The 17050-nt window shown below is 35.1% G+C and overlaps 1 long non-coding RNA gene across 1 annotated transcript; it reads left to right on the forward strand.

The window, feature by feature from the left end:
• Window positions 1–15705: 15705 nt before the first annotated feature.
• LOC116158757 lies at window positions 15706–16457 on the forward strand. The gene is made up of 3 exons (XR_004142805.1): window positions 15706–15981; window positions 16033–16126; window positions 16174–16457. It is a non-coding gene; the product is annotated as an uncharacterized LOC116158757 (long non-coding RNA).
• Window positions 16458–17050: the final 593 nt, after the last annotated feature.

Consider the following 17050-nt stretch of genomic DNA (forward strand, 5'->3'; position numbering starts at 1 on the left):
CTGCCTCACAAAACTACACCTATAACGGCTATAATAGGATTCTTCTCAATAAAAATCTCTACAAAAGACAGCGCGGTATAATTTTCAGACCACTCATCGTACTTGTGCACACAGGAAATGCAACATTTTTCATTAGTTAATTGACAGTAGGAAGCAAGCAGACAGAAACGTACATAATGTAATTGTAAATGTTATTATAATCCGCAGATAGTAGAAATTTTCGCGTTTTTAAAAGTAAAGGTGCCAGAAGATTATGCTAAATATAAACCATAAAAAAATTTTTAAATTTTCATTGAGGAATGATCTTGAGATAGAAATGTTTTTGATAATCCACGTTTGTCAAAAAAGATCGCTGTACGTATTTTCCCCAATCGACAACCATTTTGGCTTCTTTAGTTCAAAAAACAGGTCACAAAAACGTATGAAATTTATTCTTAATCATCGGACATATTTACATGCTGCACGTTGCGCTAAGTACTATAAAGATCAGGCCGGCAAATCATTGGACGTTATAGTGTATTTTTGTCCAATTCGGTTGAAATGCGATAAAACAAGTATAAATTAGGATACAACTCGACCTGATGTGCATATAAAGCGCATTTTTTAAAAAGCGAAATAACTTAGTAGCATGCTATATTGATCGATATTTTGTTTCTTCTTCACCATAGATAAGTCTAGCTAGTCCGACAAATCATAATCATAATCTTTATTGATCCAATATATCCAGTTTTGAATGTAGACAAGTCAGACATCATGTTACAATAAAACTGTTAAAAACTGCATCGTAAGCTTAGGGCACATATACATTAAATAAATAGATAAAATCACATAAAAAACATTGGAACATATAGTATTAAAATTACAAACATACAAACTACATAAAATATATAAAAAGTAATTAACAAGCTAAGTTTCGAAATTTTTTTGTTTATTGATCAATTAAATATTCTTGTGTAGTGTAAAATGCTTTTGATGTAAGAAGTTTTTTGACTGTAGTTTTAAATTGTTTCAGTGGTAGCTGTTTAGTTGCATTGTCCAGTTTGTTATAAAACTTTATTCCACAATAGAGTGTCGTGCTTTCATATAACTACTTTTTTTATGACGAGGTACAGGTAACTGGTTTCTCCTTGTATTATACCCGTTAATCTCTTTTGGATTAACAGTGTTGTTTAAGATATATTTTTTGACTAGACATAAAATTTTATATATGAAAATACAAGGAACAGTTAAAATTTTATGCTTAATGAAAATAGGCTTACACGTAGCTCTAAATGAAAGGTTGAATATTAAGCGAATTATTCTTTTTTGTCTTATTAATAATTGTTTTAAGTTTTGAGTTCTGCCCCATATGGCAATATTGTATGTTAAATTTGAGTACACTAAACCATAATACGTGTTTAGTAGCCCTTTAACAGACAAAAGATTTTTTAATTGATATAGTGCAAAGTATGATTTAGCTAATTTCTTTCGAACCATATCAGTGTGTGCAGCCCATTTTAACTCATTATCAATCTCAGTCCCTAAGAACCTTACCGTTTGGCTAAGTACTATTTTTATATTGCTTATGCTTAGAGATGCGTCATCAAATACCTTCTTTTTAGAAAGACTAATAACTTCAGTTTTGTCCACATTCAAGATTAGATTGTTTTTATTACACCACCACATCATATCTTCAAAAACTGACTCAAGTTTGGACCTAAGATCTTCATCACATTTAGAAGCCAGAACAATAGAAATATCATCACAGTACATTATAACATGTCCATTCTTAATGTATTTTGGAAGGTCATTCACGTAGAGCAAGAAAAGCAGTGGTCCAAACACACAACCCTATGGTACACCCATTTCCAAGTTAAAGTATCTGGATGTAGCACTATTGTAAGTTACAGCAATTTTTTGGTCCCTAATGTACGACTCAAACCACTTCAGCGCGACGCCTCGTATCCCAAAGTTTTCAAGCTTTTGAAGAAGGAACGTGTGATTAACTGTGTCATAGGCCTTACTGAAGTCAAAAAGTATTCCTACAACATAGTTTCCATCATCATTTTGTTTAAAGATTTCTTGTGTAAATGCATAACACGCCGTTTCCACACTTCTCCCTGCACGATAACCATGTTGGCATGAACTTAACATATTGTATTTTTCCAAGTATTGCATTAAATTCCGATACACGATTCTTTCAAATACTTTAGACGTAGTATTAAGGATAGATATTGGCCTATAATTGTTCTTGTCTGAGGGATCTTTACCTTTTGGTATTGGGACAATATTCGCACATTTGAAGTCTGAGGGAAAAAAGGCCAGTCGTTATGGACCAATTAAATATTTTAACTAACTCATCTGTAACTTCAGTAGAAAGCAATTTAAGAACGTTTACAGGAATGCCATCAGGACCTGGAAAGCAATTTTTTAAATTCCTTATTTCTGCCATGACGTCCTCTTTGTCAATGGGGAACAAGATAAAAGATGAGGAAACGCGTTGAGCACCGACAGTACAGTAGGATGAAGTTTTACAATTAAAGCGACGTCTTACTGCTTTAACGGGAGCAGTAGCAAAGTGGTCACCAAAGCAGTTAGCTATTTGCAGATCACCCGTAATAAGACTGTTTTCTATATTAAGTGTAATAATTTATTCTTATTCTTAAAAGCGTCGTGATTATTTATAGTTACGGAGTTAACAATATTCCAAGTCTCTTTGTTCACGTTTTTGGCCCGCAGTATCCGGTTTTCAAAGTGTGTTTGTTTAATTTGTTTTACTTTACGTCGAAATTCATTTTTTTTTAATTATACTCTCTTCTCAGCTCAAGCGACGTCACACTTTTTATTAATGAAAATTGTTTACGAAGCGCTTCTGATTCCTTTCTAATTTCACTTGTAACCCAACCTTTATTTGACCTGGGTCTAAGTATTTTCCTCGGAAGCCCTCTATATAGTATCTTAAAGCTACAGTAAATTGATGAACAGATGTATGAATATTCGTAGGATTTATACTTGGTAGAAATTTTAAGTCAGATTTTAAACTGGCAAGTGAGGTTTGAGTAATAGCCCTATAAGTTCTTCTGTTCATTTTGCCTTTGTGGGTACTTTCCTCCGGCCGCGGCATAGCGTTTTCGAGATATTCGCTCGTCAAGTGTTGACATCACCAAATATTTCTTCCTGACGTCCCAATCGCCTTTTGTGAGTACCATCCTCCGACAATCCGTTTTTGATATAAGGAATTATTTATATCCAAACACTATAAGGAGTCGAGAAGGAGGCTATGGTTAGTAGGAATTAATTCATTTCGTTGAGACCTTTCATTAGAATTTGACCCCCCCCCCCCCCATTTTCAAAAATTTGACTTGCCACCACTGCACGCATGCGTATGCAAATCCTGTTGCTTGTCGCATGTAAAAGTGATGCACGTTTTACATTCAAAAACAGCATCTCAGGTAATAATTCAGGGGGAGGCCTCACCTTGAGACAGCAAACGCAAACAATAGCACATTTTTTTCAATTCTTAAAAAATACGCTAATACACTCAGGGAGTAAATTGGTTCAGACATCTGGATCCATTATATAAATGCCCAATTTGCCACACTGATAAAAGTTGAAAGAGTACGAACGATAACGTTTTCGATTAATAATTATTAGCAATAACTAGAAAAGTAAACAGAAACCGTTATCAAAGGTCCAAAGTAATGGTTGTCTTGTAATGACGCCAATCGTCAGACATGTCTGCGGTCAAAACTTTATCAGTGGATAATTTACAGTATCTTTTGAGTTAAATGCAATTGTCTATGAAAACATCCGCCAAGTTAAAAATAATATCACGCCCAATGTATTTGGAGCTATATTTGAATTTGTTATTAGTTCTAAACCTGTTGTTAACCTTAAGCATTTGTAGATTGACCTTTCCAATTACGTCAATCTTAATTGGATTAAGAAGTCAATTACTGACTGGTCTTAATTATGGCAATTGAATACAAAACCTGTACAAAGCGATTTCGATCAGATACTCATATTTGTGGCAAAACTGTTAGTACCTTATTGTGTCACAGATCAGTATTCTATTAGCCAGTTTTGACTTCGCCATCAATAAGAGCTTGTCGAAGGCTACCACATTCCCTTTGTCGGTACCTACTTCCGACGCCCCGTTAACTCGCAATTCGCATTTTGGTAGATTTCGTTAAACACCCGCCACAAAACAGTACGAGTACACAATTTTTGGGTACCTGTCATAGCTCGAGCTTCCATTGGTGACAGGAGAAAGAGAGATTAAAGTTCTTTTGGGCGCCCAAAGTCGACCACTCCTCAAAGACGCGCGCCTTGGAAAGAAGGTTAATTTCGCCCCTAGGGGAAAAAAACAAAATTCCACCACGCAAGAGTTGTGCGTTTACGTTTTCCGACGACACCAACTGTAGAAGAAGACAGGAAAAAACTGATAAATCTCCAGATTCGTATAACACGCTCGGGGATGATGCCGACCCCACATTATGTAGACCAGTCCCTAAAGCTGTTAATTATATGGCCCCGGTAGGTACAGTCTCTGGTTTCTACAAGCATTGCATTCTTCTACGGGCCCGCATTTGCTGCCAGCCAGCCAGCCAACCGGCCGGTCAAAGTGAGATTAAAAGCTAGCTACCTTTTTACAAATAAATTTGTAAACAATTTTGATTGTTTCGAAAAGCTCCAGTGTAGATGGAAAAATGATCATTTTCACAAAATCAGAAAATCATGAAGTAAAGTTAATTTTATGAACTGCGAAATTTCGGTTTTTTTCGAATATCTTCGAACTGATCGGCATTTCCCGATTTTTAAAACGACTCTATCTCTTATGGTTTCCGATTTCCCAATGCTTTTCATTCTTATCCTGGACACACTGTACACTTTATTCGTGTATACCAGCTGTTCAAGATAAAAATCAACAGCACGAGGATTTTGAATTCCGTAAACGTTACAAAAGCCGTATTCTATCGCAATTTGTAATTTTGCGAACGTTATCTTGAAGAATTATAAAAGTTGCAATGAGAAAGTTTTTTTTATCTCTTAGTTTCGCTTGAAGCAACTTAACAAAAATATCGACATCACGATATTTCGTATTCTTTCGAATATTTCGGGAGGCAGGCATAATTACCTAATTGTCAAACGGCATTTTATTGACTCCCTCGTTGACTCCTTAACTCTAAAACTTTTTGTCATTATACTTACCGGGTTTGTAACTTTTACGGAATTTTATAATAAAGTCAAGGACACCAGAATTCCAAATGTAAAAAGAATTCCAAAATTCGATCAGACTTCCAAAATAATTCCAAAAAACTCACGAGCGCTTTTTCCGCTCACCAAGCACTTTCTTCGAGCACTTTTAGCGAGTGCTCGGAGCTCGCAAACGGTTTCGCTTTGCAAAACAGCTCGATGCTCGCGAGCATTTTTGAGACAATTAGAGTGCTCATCGCTCGAGTGGTTTTTGAGACGGCTCGATCCAGCTCTGGCGGTGTGAATAAATCAACAGCTATCCTTCAAGTGCAAAGACTAAAACTTACAAACCACAAAAATTTAAAAGTGGCACTTGGTGTGTGGCGACATATGTAGTTATTTCTTTCTCTCTCACACTTGTTCGCTTCCTTCTTTTTGCCGCGGCGTATTACAGAAATAAGTCGATGAGTAAGTATATTATACTTAAAGCGTATCGTGACGTATGAGATGAATTTAGTCCCGTGTAAAACATACAGTCACACCGATAAGAAGTAGGCACTAGGGCAGGGGTCGGCAACCTATTGAAACGGAAGAGCCAAAACTTACAATTTACGAAATTTCCCTGTTTTTCAAGAGCCACAAAAAATGTTTGATTCAATATTATAGTATTTGACTATATACAGGGTCCTGCAACAGTGCGTCGGTTTTTCCTACATAGCTGATACCTGCTAAAAAATATTGGTGGTTGCGGATCTACAGAAATTGTTTTTGAATGTACAGGTGCCCCATTTTTACGATGTCAATAAATATCTGATCTTTATAAATAAACTTGTTTCAATGCCATTTGTTCAAAGTGCTATAACTATTCTTTTTCAAATGGAATTACCACTATTTCATTTCGATATTCGATTGTCTTTTGTGTTCTCTTCAACGTTTATAAGGGGTGCCCTGTGCTTAAACCTCACAGTTTTTATATTATTCAATATTTTTCAAAAAAGTACCCACTCATTAATTAATTACGTGTTTATACATCGGAGTAGGCTGCTATAATAAAAAAACAAAAGAATACCAGAAAGTAAACAAGTGCCACAAATTAGATAATTATTTGTTGCAAGTGTACTTTTGATTTCGTAAACAAATAAGATTAATTAAAAAGGCGAATTTCGAACAAATGAACTCATTTCTTTAGAAAAATACGGAGAGCCGCAACTTTATATCAAAAGAATCGCATGCGGCTCGCGAGGTGGACGCCTTGGATCTCAATGGAACCTGCTGCCTATTAACTTCGATAAATTGCGACGTTCTCCACGAAGGCCAACGAACAGCTCGAGTTCCCTTCTCATCTCTTAGTTATTCTCAATCGTATGCCTCGAATCTACGGTCTATGATCTGAAAGGATTTATGCCTCTAAAATCAATTCAATCAGCTTCGGCAGATGCGCCGCCTCCCCTGGCTATCATACAAACTTTTGAGAGTTTTTTGGCTTTTTTTTACAATGTTAAAAATGTTAAAATTATTTTTGTGAAGCATTTAAATATTGATGGCGTCAATTGACTCAAGACAAGTACACAGATTCGGATTCACCGGCTGCGTCGCTTCACCTTGATAAGTACCTTACAAACTGCTCAATATATCTTTGGTCTTCTTTTCAATGATAAGAAATGAACGAAATTGCTCTTTAAATGTGTATATTGGTCAATTTCAAAAAAGCATCAACGATTATAATTCGATATTTCCATTCAAATGCGCCATTCCGCAGAGCGTCCCGTGACGAATGAGATGAATTTAGTCCCGTGCAAAACATACAGTCATACCAGGCGAAATACTCACTTTAAAAATGTTTAATTAATCCCAGGTAATTATATAACAGTCAAGTAAACCACAACGTCAACTATAGCTTTTAAAAAGACTTAGAAGCCCAAATGAATTCCAAAATAATTCCATGAATTCCAAAAGAGTTCCATGAAGTCCAAGAAATTGGACATCAGAATTCCACAGTGAACTCGATTAATTCGGACTTGTTTGAATTAATTCATTATTATTCCTTTTATTGCAGCTCACAGCATTTCCTCTTGATCGGAGGCTCCTGATATCTTGTATAATTATTAATTGTATTTGCCTCTTCAGGAACATTGTTACAACTACTTTTGTGTTTTTGCATGCCGCTAACCATAGCTCGCAATGTTTTACCGCATGCTTTGAATACTGCCTTTTTATTGGTTAAATTTGGTTTATTGCACATCGATTTAAAATAGTTACAACAGCTGAATTTTTGCGGAGCAGTAATCCAAGAGGTTGAAAGGGGCGGAAAGTGATATTTTGCGATTTATGACAAAACCTTCATTTTAGGTGGAAATGTTCGAAGTAAAAGTAGGGAATAAAAAAATAATAAACAACTTTTGTATCTACATTTATTTCACATAACCTCAAATATTCCGAGAAAAATCGAAAAAAACTGTTGTTTTTCTGTTCTCTATTTTTATTTTTGAGAAAAAAAAGTTGCAGGAGTTTGAAATTTGTAGGTAAGTACATAGCTTTTTTTATGACATCTTAATATTCAAAAATAAAAAATATCCTTCCGATAGCAAAATTTCAAAAATCACCAAAAACTCAAAAAACCGTTTTTCGATGTTTCGGTTTTTGATTCGCCGACTCCAACGCATGCACACGATGCAGTTTATTGTGTTTTAAACGATGCACGATTGTCAGATGTTTATTGTTACTCGTTTTCGATCGGCATAATGCCATCTGAGATTTAAATTTGGAGTAGATAATGCAATTTGTTCCCATTGGAAAAAGTTTGAATTAAGTCTTCGACTGGTGTTGGAGAGATGGTTCAATGTTTGGTTGTCCCATTGTACGTGCCTAAAATATACCTAATACTATTGCAACTGATAATTCGTTCCAAAATGTTTCCTTATCAATTGATATTTTTAGGGGAATTTTTTTTCTCTTATGTGATAGTTTTGTCCGTCTTTTCCTCGTCTAACTCGAGAACGAAAAGAGACAGCGATGTTAAACCTTCGCCACTAGATTTTTACGAGTTGAAGGATCAGTGGTTTTGAATATGAGTCGGATTAAAAGTCTAGTTCCCGAATCCCGAATGCGATCGTTCTTGAAAACAAATTCGTAACAAGATTTTGATTGCCACTACGGAGGGTCCCTGATTAAAATTTAAAGTTTCATTATATGATGGACAGACGGTCCTTAGGCTTCTAGCAAAAAAATCCAACAGTCTGAGGCAGTGAAGTTCGTAGATATAATTCTAGATTAAAACCTGTTTATGCAAATGTCTGTATTTTTGTAAATCCATTTTTACCTACATGTGATATATTGCCTAATATTCATTCGATAGGGGAGCCTTAACAAGATCAATCCACATTCAACTTGTTTCCCAAAGGAAAGGAGTTACGTAAACTAGCCCTAGAATAGACACGTTAATTTATATTTACAAACTTAATTCCGGGTGATGTAATTAACTAAATGCAACGTGTATTGAGCACGTGCAAATCGTTAATGGAAACAAAATATTAATAGAATGCTGGCATAAACGCAAACAATAAAACGAATGGTAGCTCGGTGTTCATAATTAATTATTTTACGTAAATACGTTGGTGGTGTTTCAACAGCAACAATAAAGTTTATAGGCTCAATGAACGAATGCATCGCATCACTGTCGCATTAGCTTAGTCCATTACCATCACTATTAAAATGAAAATCTGGACATGTGATTGACAGCAGATAAAGACAAACAACCAGATGATTCTCCCAGCATACAATGTTATTTGAGATATTAGGGTAAAAACCAATCAATACACGTCCCCTGAACATTCAAATTCCTTTAAAAAGTACGAGGTGTTATGGCAAGCTGACCCTCGATAACGCTTCTGTGATTAAATACATACACCATTGATCATTTAAATGGTATTGACAATCTACAGGGTTTTGTCTTTTCAGGGAACATGTTCCATTTTCTACATCTCAAATTTTTTTCGGTGCGCCACTGGTAGATTGTGAAACAAGCATTTCATTTTGTAATTTATTTAAAGGCTGTTTGGTCTCTTGTAATTTTTTCGTATCTGTGACCGTTATCGAAAAAAAAATAAATCAAACTTCCCTAGTTAACTAATTAAATGTATAATTTTTAAAACGGTCCAGTAGTTGTAGTATCTCTTGTTTGTATATGTTTATAAATTAAAGGTTCAAATATTGTAAAGTGGACGGTAGAACAATAGTATCAGCTGTAGATCGATAACTTTAGTCATAAAATAAGCCAAACAATTATCCCCTTTCGTAGTTCCATCATATTTAGGAGCACTCTGTTGATCTCCTGTTAAAAAAGCCTGGAAGTCGATCTCTTTCATTACAGACCTCCTCAGAACCGAACGTCACATTAGATCCAATGGATGCCGCCCGTCCTGCTTTTATTCGAGGTGTCTACATCCAAAATTTCATTTAAATATTAATAAATACAAAAAACGAATTGCGCATGCGCAAAATACTGCATTCATTTTACTTTTATTGGAGCTGCCTATATACAAAATTTCATGCAATTCGGTTCATAACTAATAGAGATGTCAAAGGGGCCTTCCTTATTTTTTGGCCTACATTGTCAATTCACGAACTCCGATCTGCAAATTTGCTAAAGAATCCACTTGGAAAATTTCATTGTAATCGGCGCATCCATTCTCTTTTAAATCGAGGGACCATCGAGAGGGAGAACGAGCGATAACCGCCTCTAAAAGCTATCCGTAAACAGTTCCGTAACTATGAGGTGGTGCACCATCTTGTTGAAACATTCTATTATTATCTCTACTAGGGGAAGATCATCCAGAAAATCCTCAACGACGAGCCGGTTTATTATATGGTACTTGTGCGAGTAGAGTTTCCCTTGGAAGATATAAATCAATACACGATTCTGAAAGAGTGCACACCGCACACTAAACCCAAATCGTCCCTGTGTAGAAATATCGACGGTTCGATGAGGTTTGGCATCCGATGACTATCGCTCGTTGTGCCTGTTAAAAATTCTGGTCTGAATTTGTGTTTTTCAATATAGTCAAAGCCCTCCTCCTAGATATTCCGGGCTCAGCTTCGATTTGGCGACTTGATATAGTGGAATGTGCAATAGTGGTGCAATTATAAAATATGGTCCTTTTCAAGTGTCACCCTGTATGTACATAAACATGTACAATACGTCACGGAACGTACTCAAATACTAAATTCCTTGGAGGATTTATTTTAAATGAAATACCACCGAATTTGTTTGAATGGCGATAAACTTTATGAGAATTCCCAAGAGAAGAGTCCCACATAGCTATTTACTTGTGCATCGTCTTCGGTGTTCGCCATATTATTAAAAAAAAATACATTGCGGTTTTCTAACGTCACAGGCAATAACACGCTTGACCGGAGCATAGAATTCGATCTTGAACTATTTTGGCAATTTAATCTGTTGTGACCGAACGTAATTGCCAATTCTATTACACAACGTGGAATGTAACGATCTTAAATTTGCACAAATATCAAATCAGACAGCGAAACGTAGGAATATGCCACTCAACTTCAACCTTTGTTAATTAACGCAACTCGTAGTTCCATTAGAATGAATAAAACTATAAATTAATTACGTGCGCGAAATTGGCATGTAAACATAAAGCGTTATCCCTCGAAAAAGGATAATGACCACATCGGGGTTGTGTATTGCACTCAGCAGTCGACTAGACGTTTCAAAGGCCAGTGACCGTTAGGAAGACGAACGAGTGAAAATTTTAATTTCAAAAAGAAACACGCCTGAGATAACAGGTTAACGTAATTTATCCAACAACTTGTTATTAAGATTCGCGGGGAAATGTACTACAATAGGGAATTTAGTATAACTGTACAAATAGTGGCACGAAACTTTTTCATTATAGGAACATCCTCAGTAATAATATTACAGTATGATTAAAATACACCCATCCTGCCATGGATGAGATACTGTTAATTTTATTAAAATTAAATTGCTATGTTCAATCAATTACACACCTACGTTCGAATAATTATGACGTCAGAATTTAAAGAATAGTCTATTAGTATTAGATACAATTTCTTACACATAAAGCTGACATCGAGAGCGGTATCGCTGTAGATGTTGGAAATCAAATCATTGTACATTCCAATGACATAATTATGTCATTCTTATTAAAAATGGGACGCGAGCACGAAATAAAATGAAGTTCAGAACAGAATACAATATTGTTTGCACGGAAACGACGGGAGAATACCTACATAATTTTTAGAAGTTTTCTAATGACTTCTGCTATAGAATAAAGTTTTGTATTATACACGACGATAAAGGGAAACTTACCATTTCGTAAAAGTTAATTCATTCGATGGTTAAAATATCCCTTTATCGTCCTGTATAATAAATAACTATTAATCATGGAGAGTACATATATTTTATTTTGCATTTGAAAATCTGCGAATTCTATTACTCAGGCTGCACGTGAATCATAGTGTGCGTCTTTAACTTGCAGTAAATTTTATATAAAAATTTAAATAATTTATTATAACAATTTGAGACGCATGTGTAACCTGATATATTTACCCTGTAGACATAAAAAAATACATTATCAAAGCCTTCGTGTGAGATCGAAGGATCAGTATTCTATTAGCCACTTTTGGCTCCACCATCAGCAAGATCTTGTCGGTGGCAACCACATTCCCTTTGTCGGTACCCGCTGTACCACTGTGATGTAACATACCTCGTTACCTTGTCGTTCCCGCTTTTATAATATTTTCGCAGAAGTGCAGCAATTCAAACTGCACAAGGACGAAGGTTCGCAAGCGGGTACGCATTATGCTTTTCACCTCTTACGAGAAAGAGAACGTGGCGAAGTTTTAGCTGAGGGGACTACGTAGATAGCTTTTGGTGGGTGCGTTTATTTCCGAAAACACACGTAAATGTATCCTTTATTTCCCTGTTTTTATTTTTTTAATTTCCTTTGTAACTACTGTAATTAGCATAGGATGTAGGGAAATAGCTTTGTATGAGTTGCTTGTTGATTTATTAGGGTTTTTTTTGTTAATTTGATTTTGCAAGGCCTTATAAAATATTACGCATGATTGAGTTATTTATACATATTATGTGTTTTGTATTAAATTTTACCCGAAATCGTATAGAAAATTATTAATGTCAATCTGTCAGTGATGGCAGGAGTCAGTGTAGACATTTAGCAATGTCACATGAGGCGGTCGGCAAAGTGACAGGTGCGGCCAGTAAAGTGACAAGTGACAGGAAATTAATGTAGTCTGCCTCTGTCATGGAAACTAACATTTCCTGACAGAAAGTAGGCATGGAAATGAAGATTTCACGCCGATTTTGGGAAAAATAAGTTCAGTTGAGCTAAGGGCCTTATTTAGGGGTAGGTAGCTTTGTTTATTGATTAGGGATGTCACATACGTAATGTTTTCTCATGTACGTAGACTTTCATTGAGAATGTCGTTTCAAGTACGTTTATAGGAACTTGTGAAGAATTTTCCTTTAGTTTTAGTGTATTTTGACGTCAGGGAAAGGTTTTAATTCAATTTGGGGAATATTGTAGTTATTTATACGTAGGTGGTTATGGTTAAAGTGGCTTTTATTGGAGATTAATATACAGGGTGTTTAGATAATTTAGGGTACTGGGGAAATTTTGCGCACATAGTTAAGAGTATGCTATGTAATTGTTCACATGGATTTTATATTTTAACAAATCGCAGGAAGGTGGCTTTGAAATTCAAACACCTTTTTTTTATTGACAATTTATTTAGAGGTACATCAACCTTTGTTTTTAGCACCTTAAAACTAGATTATTATTTTAATTAGTTACATGTTTGTTAACAGCTTGTCCGATAAATCGGGGGTTTTGTTTGTTTTATGTAAGTACGTAATATATTTGCTAAATTTGTTTGCAGTTGTATTTTGCCACCATAAATGTCAAATGTGATACTTTTTCATGGCTCTTTAATATTTGAATTTTTATTTTATATGAAAACTGTTATAGTGTAAAAACAAACTATGAATGAATTATCATGTGTAACGACATCAAGGTTAACATCGCATCTAAATTTTAAACAATTGACAACCTTTGCATGAAGGCTAACCTTTTACTACATTTTTAACTTGTTCTTGAACATTAGTAAAGATTTAGCTAGAATCCAAGCATACAGCAGTATGTTGTAATTAATGAACTATATAGAAATGTTCAAAATCAGATAGTTTCTTTATTATTAAAAGTATATACAGGGTGTAGAATTTGTTTACGCACTACAGGTATTTCAATGGTAATTTCTTTATATTGAAATATTTTCTCGCCTAATTATTTTACAGCAATTTAGTAAAAATCACCCGTCCCATGAAATTATTAAAACAGAAACTACGATTTTTTAGGCAAATGTTAAATTCTAATTCATTAATTTTTCCGATTGTCAAATTGAATAATAATAATAATAAAGCAAAAATAGTATATTTCATTAGGAGTCCGGAAAGCAGGCTTTTTCCGTGCGCGCGTGGCAAATTCCCGTGTGAGGCGTAGCCGAACACGGGAAGTCATGCAAGCACGGAAAAAGCATTTTTCTATTTCGATTTTTAAATGTTCTTATTAACGCACTGTTTTCCGCTCAAAACAGTGCGTTAATGAGACCTATTAACGCACCGTTTTTAAGTTGGTATTAAAGTGGAAAACCTAAATTCACTACCCTATTTGACATTCGATTGTATTTATTTACAAATTAGGGTTATGTTTTGATATACAGAAAGACAAGATTCCCTTTCTATTTGATTAAAAGCGAGACATGTAAGGCTGATAAAGTGTTAATCAAATTACAAGAAGAACAATATGAAAAAACCACTTAATTACTTTCTCCTTCCAAAACTCAAAAAGGAATTAAATATTACGGTATGTAGCGTAAGAACCGAGATATCAAAAATGTGGGGCTTTGAGGTAAATTTGTACATTAATGATTAATGCCTCTTTTTGTAGCACGTTCAACATCTACGTGCAATCTGTGACCAATGATTACTAGTACGAATAGTGTACCTATCTTCCAAAAAAGACCTACAGGTTATAAAGGAGATTTCGAATGGGGAATGGATGACAACGAGGATACCTTCGGAACACATTAAACAATATTTTAAAGGAGCAGCTTATTGCTTTTAGCACTTGTTCTGCGTTATTCATATCGTGAGCCTGATTTGTGTAGTATCGTTATGCTCCTAACAGGAAGTAACAATCCGAAGCCGAACCCATCGTAATGAGTGACACGTATCACGTAACAACAACCCACTAAGGACCGATCCGTTAGTGACCGTTAATGGCAAATCGCGAAAAGAAACCTTTGTTTTTCTTTTTATGTCAGTCACCAATATAAGTAGAAGCAGTGTCATATGGGCGAAATCTGTTAGCTGTTAGCTTTGTCGTTAATCGACAGTGACACGACTGAATTTCACATAACTTATATAAAAGGACGAAGGACTGCATTTTGCCTTTATGAATTGTTCCACAGTTAATGTACTAATTTCTGAAGTTTATTAATTAAAACAAAATTGATGAGTGTATTTAAATAAGTGAAATATTTGGGACGTCGTACTGCCAACTTAATACAACCTGCACTAATACAACTTCTATATCAAAATTCCCTAGTTACAAAAAGTTACTATAACATCATTTTGATAAAAATTTCTTCTCAATAGAAAAAATAGTATAAGAAACTTGTTTCATAAGACGCCCCATCGCACTCGTTCATTAGAAAACTCGCCGCGAGCGGCTCGTTTTCTAAACTTGAACTCGTGCGTTAAACGCGCCACTTATGAAACTTGTTTCTTAATATACTATTCTGGACGTGTAATGAACGATATTTTTTATTATACTTCTTTTAAATCGATAACATAAAAAACAACAAACTCGCTAACATTTTTATTTTGAAACAGTTATAGAAAATACGTTTTCATGGTTACTGTCAAATCATTTCAAAGGCGATTTGTTTAATTAGTTTATTTCAGATAAAGTTGACGAAACGTCAAAAAATGTCACAAATTCTCAAAGAAGTTTATCTAAATATTCAAACATCTACGAATTAAAACGCAAAATACTTACATATGAAACATTACAACGCATATAGATTTTCTGAAAATTAGTTTACTTCCCTGTAAATTTGTATTTTAAAGCAATATTTTGGGTATTTATATTCAGCGCACGGAAAGAATGAAAGGGACCGGGAATAGTATATATTCTATAACGAGTAAGGAATAGAGTGTATTCCGCGCGAGTGGAAAGTTCGTCACACGAGCCGAAGGCGAGTGTGACGGTTCCACGAGCGTTGAATACCTATTCCTTACAAGTAATAGACATAATTTTTTCTACTACTACGACGAATTTTTGCAAAATATGTATAAAACAAGCAGGGTTAACGATAGACAATTCACACATTAGTAGGTACGTCTATGTACGGTGGGTTGGTATAGCAGATCCCTGTGGCATATTTGACAGATTCTAAATGGCTGTATAAACAATTTCCTCGACAATTTCTCTTCGCTCAATATTATCCCAGAAAAGGGATACTAACTTTTCTGTGATATTAATTACAAATGTGCACATTTGTTGAATGTGTCCTGTCCTGCGCAGTGTATGAATCGGCGTGGATCATTTAGATTTAGATAAACGTAAACGATAAACGTATTCGATGTGTGCGACCGGTATGTAATTCATGATGTGCATTCAAATACAAAATGCTACAAAGAGGACGTTATGGATGCAAATCAGAAATAAACTCCAAAATTTGTATGTAAGTATATCTACGAGTGTAGGTAACATTTTAGTGAGCATTATATTTTAGGTTAGTTTTAAAACTTCCTGGAGGAAATGTGTTCTCGATGACCAACAACGTTAACTGTTTGGATCTGGATGTTCTTTTTGTATAGTGCAGTGAGGTATATTAATTCATTGTAGCAATATGCAACTTGATGTTTGGTTGTAGGTATACCAACGTGGTCCCCCGTAATTGTAAACTTTCGTTGTACGTTAGTTTTCGTATTGGGTATTCTAATTACAGTTCTACAGTTCCACCTAAGTCTTGTATGTGGTCGATTTTTATGTTCCACGAACACGATTCGTACTTACGACAAGCACCACTAATGCCAACTATAAGAGCAACCTTTAAATGTAAAATAGATATGATGTAACGAGTAACGATTTGAATGTGTAATGTTATAGTAGATATAAACTGTCGAGGGGGCTTTTTGAATAAACATTTTTACTTTGCTCGTTGATAGAATTTTTGAGCCGCTGGATTGCATTTTTAAGGCCTGCAACTTAGCATGCATAGCTGCTTATATCTACATAAATTGTTCAAAAGTATCGTAGACCGCACCATGGAATACGTTTTCCACAATGTGAATGCTTTAATTTCCTGTGATAGTTCGCTAAAGTAAATTAAGTAGCACTACGTTCTCTGAAAATGAGTTGGTTTTTTTCTTGATCCTCCACTCCAAAAATTTGCTGTATGTATGTTCCTACACTTTTGGTTTGTCAGGAAGTAAATTTTTTTGCGTGTTCTGCTTCTGCGGTGATTTCCGGGGGAGTATTTGAAAGTTCCATTAAATCCTCACTGGCCACTGCTATTCATTTTCGTGCTACCGGCCCTTAAAATTCAAAATCTGCCGCAAGCGTAATTAAAATTTTGACAGTTTAAGAATTGTGCTTTAGGATGTCCTGTATTAGATGTCGCCACATGTGCTCATTCCATCACAAGAGCTAGAATGAAATTATTCCACTTTACTAGCAGAGAATAGGCGATATTCTGTTGTTCAAAATGAAGCAAGTATGACGTCATTCTAAGGTAGTAGTAGAAAAAA

The sequence above is a fragment of the Photinus pyralis genome, unplaced genomic scaffold (assembly GCF_008802855.1).
Source record: "Photinus pyralis isolate 1611_PpyrPB1 unplaced genomic scaffold, Ppyr1.3 Ppyr1.4_LG1, whole genome shotgun sequence".
NCBI lineage: Eukaryota > Metazoa > Arthropoda > Insecta > Coleoptera > Lampyridae > Photinus > Photinus pyralis.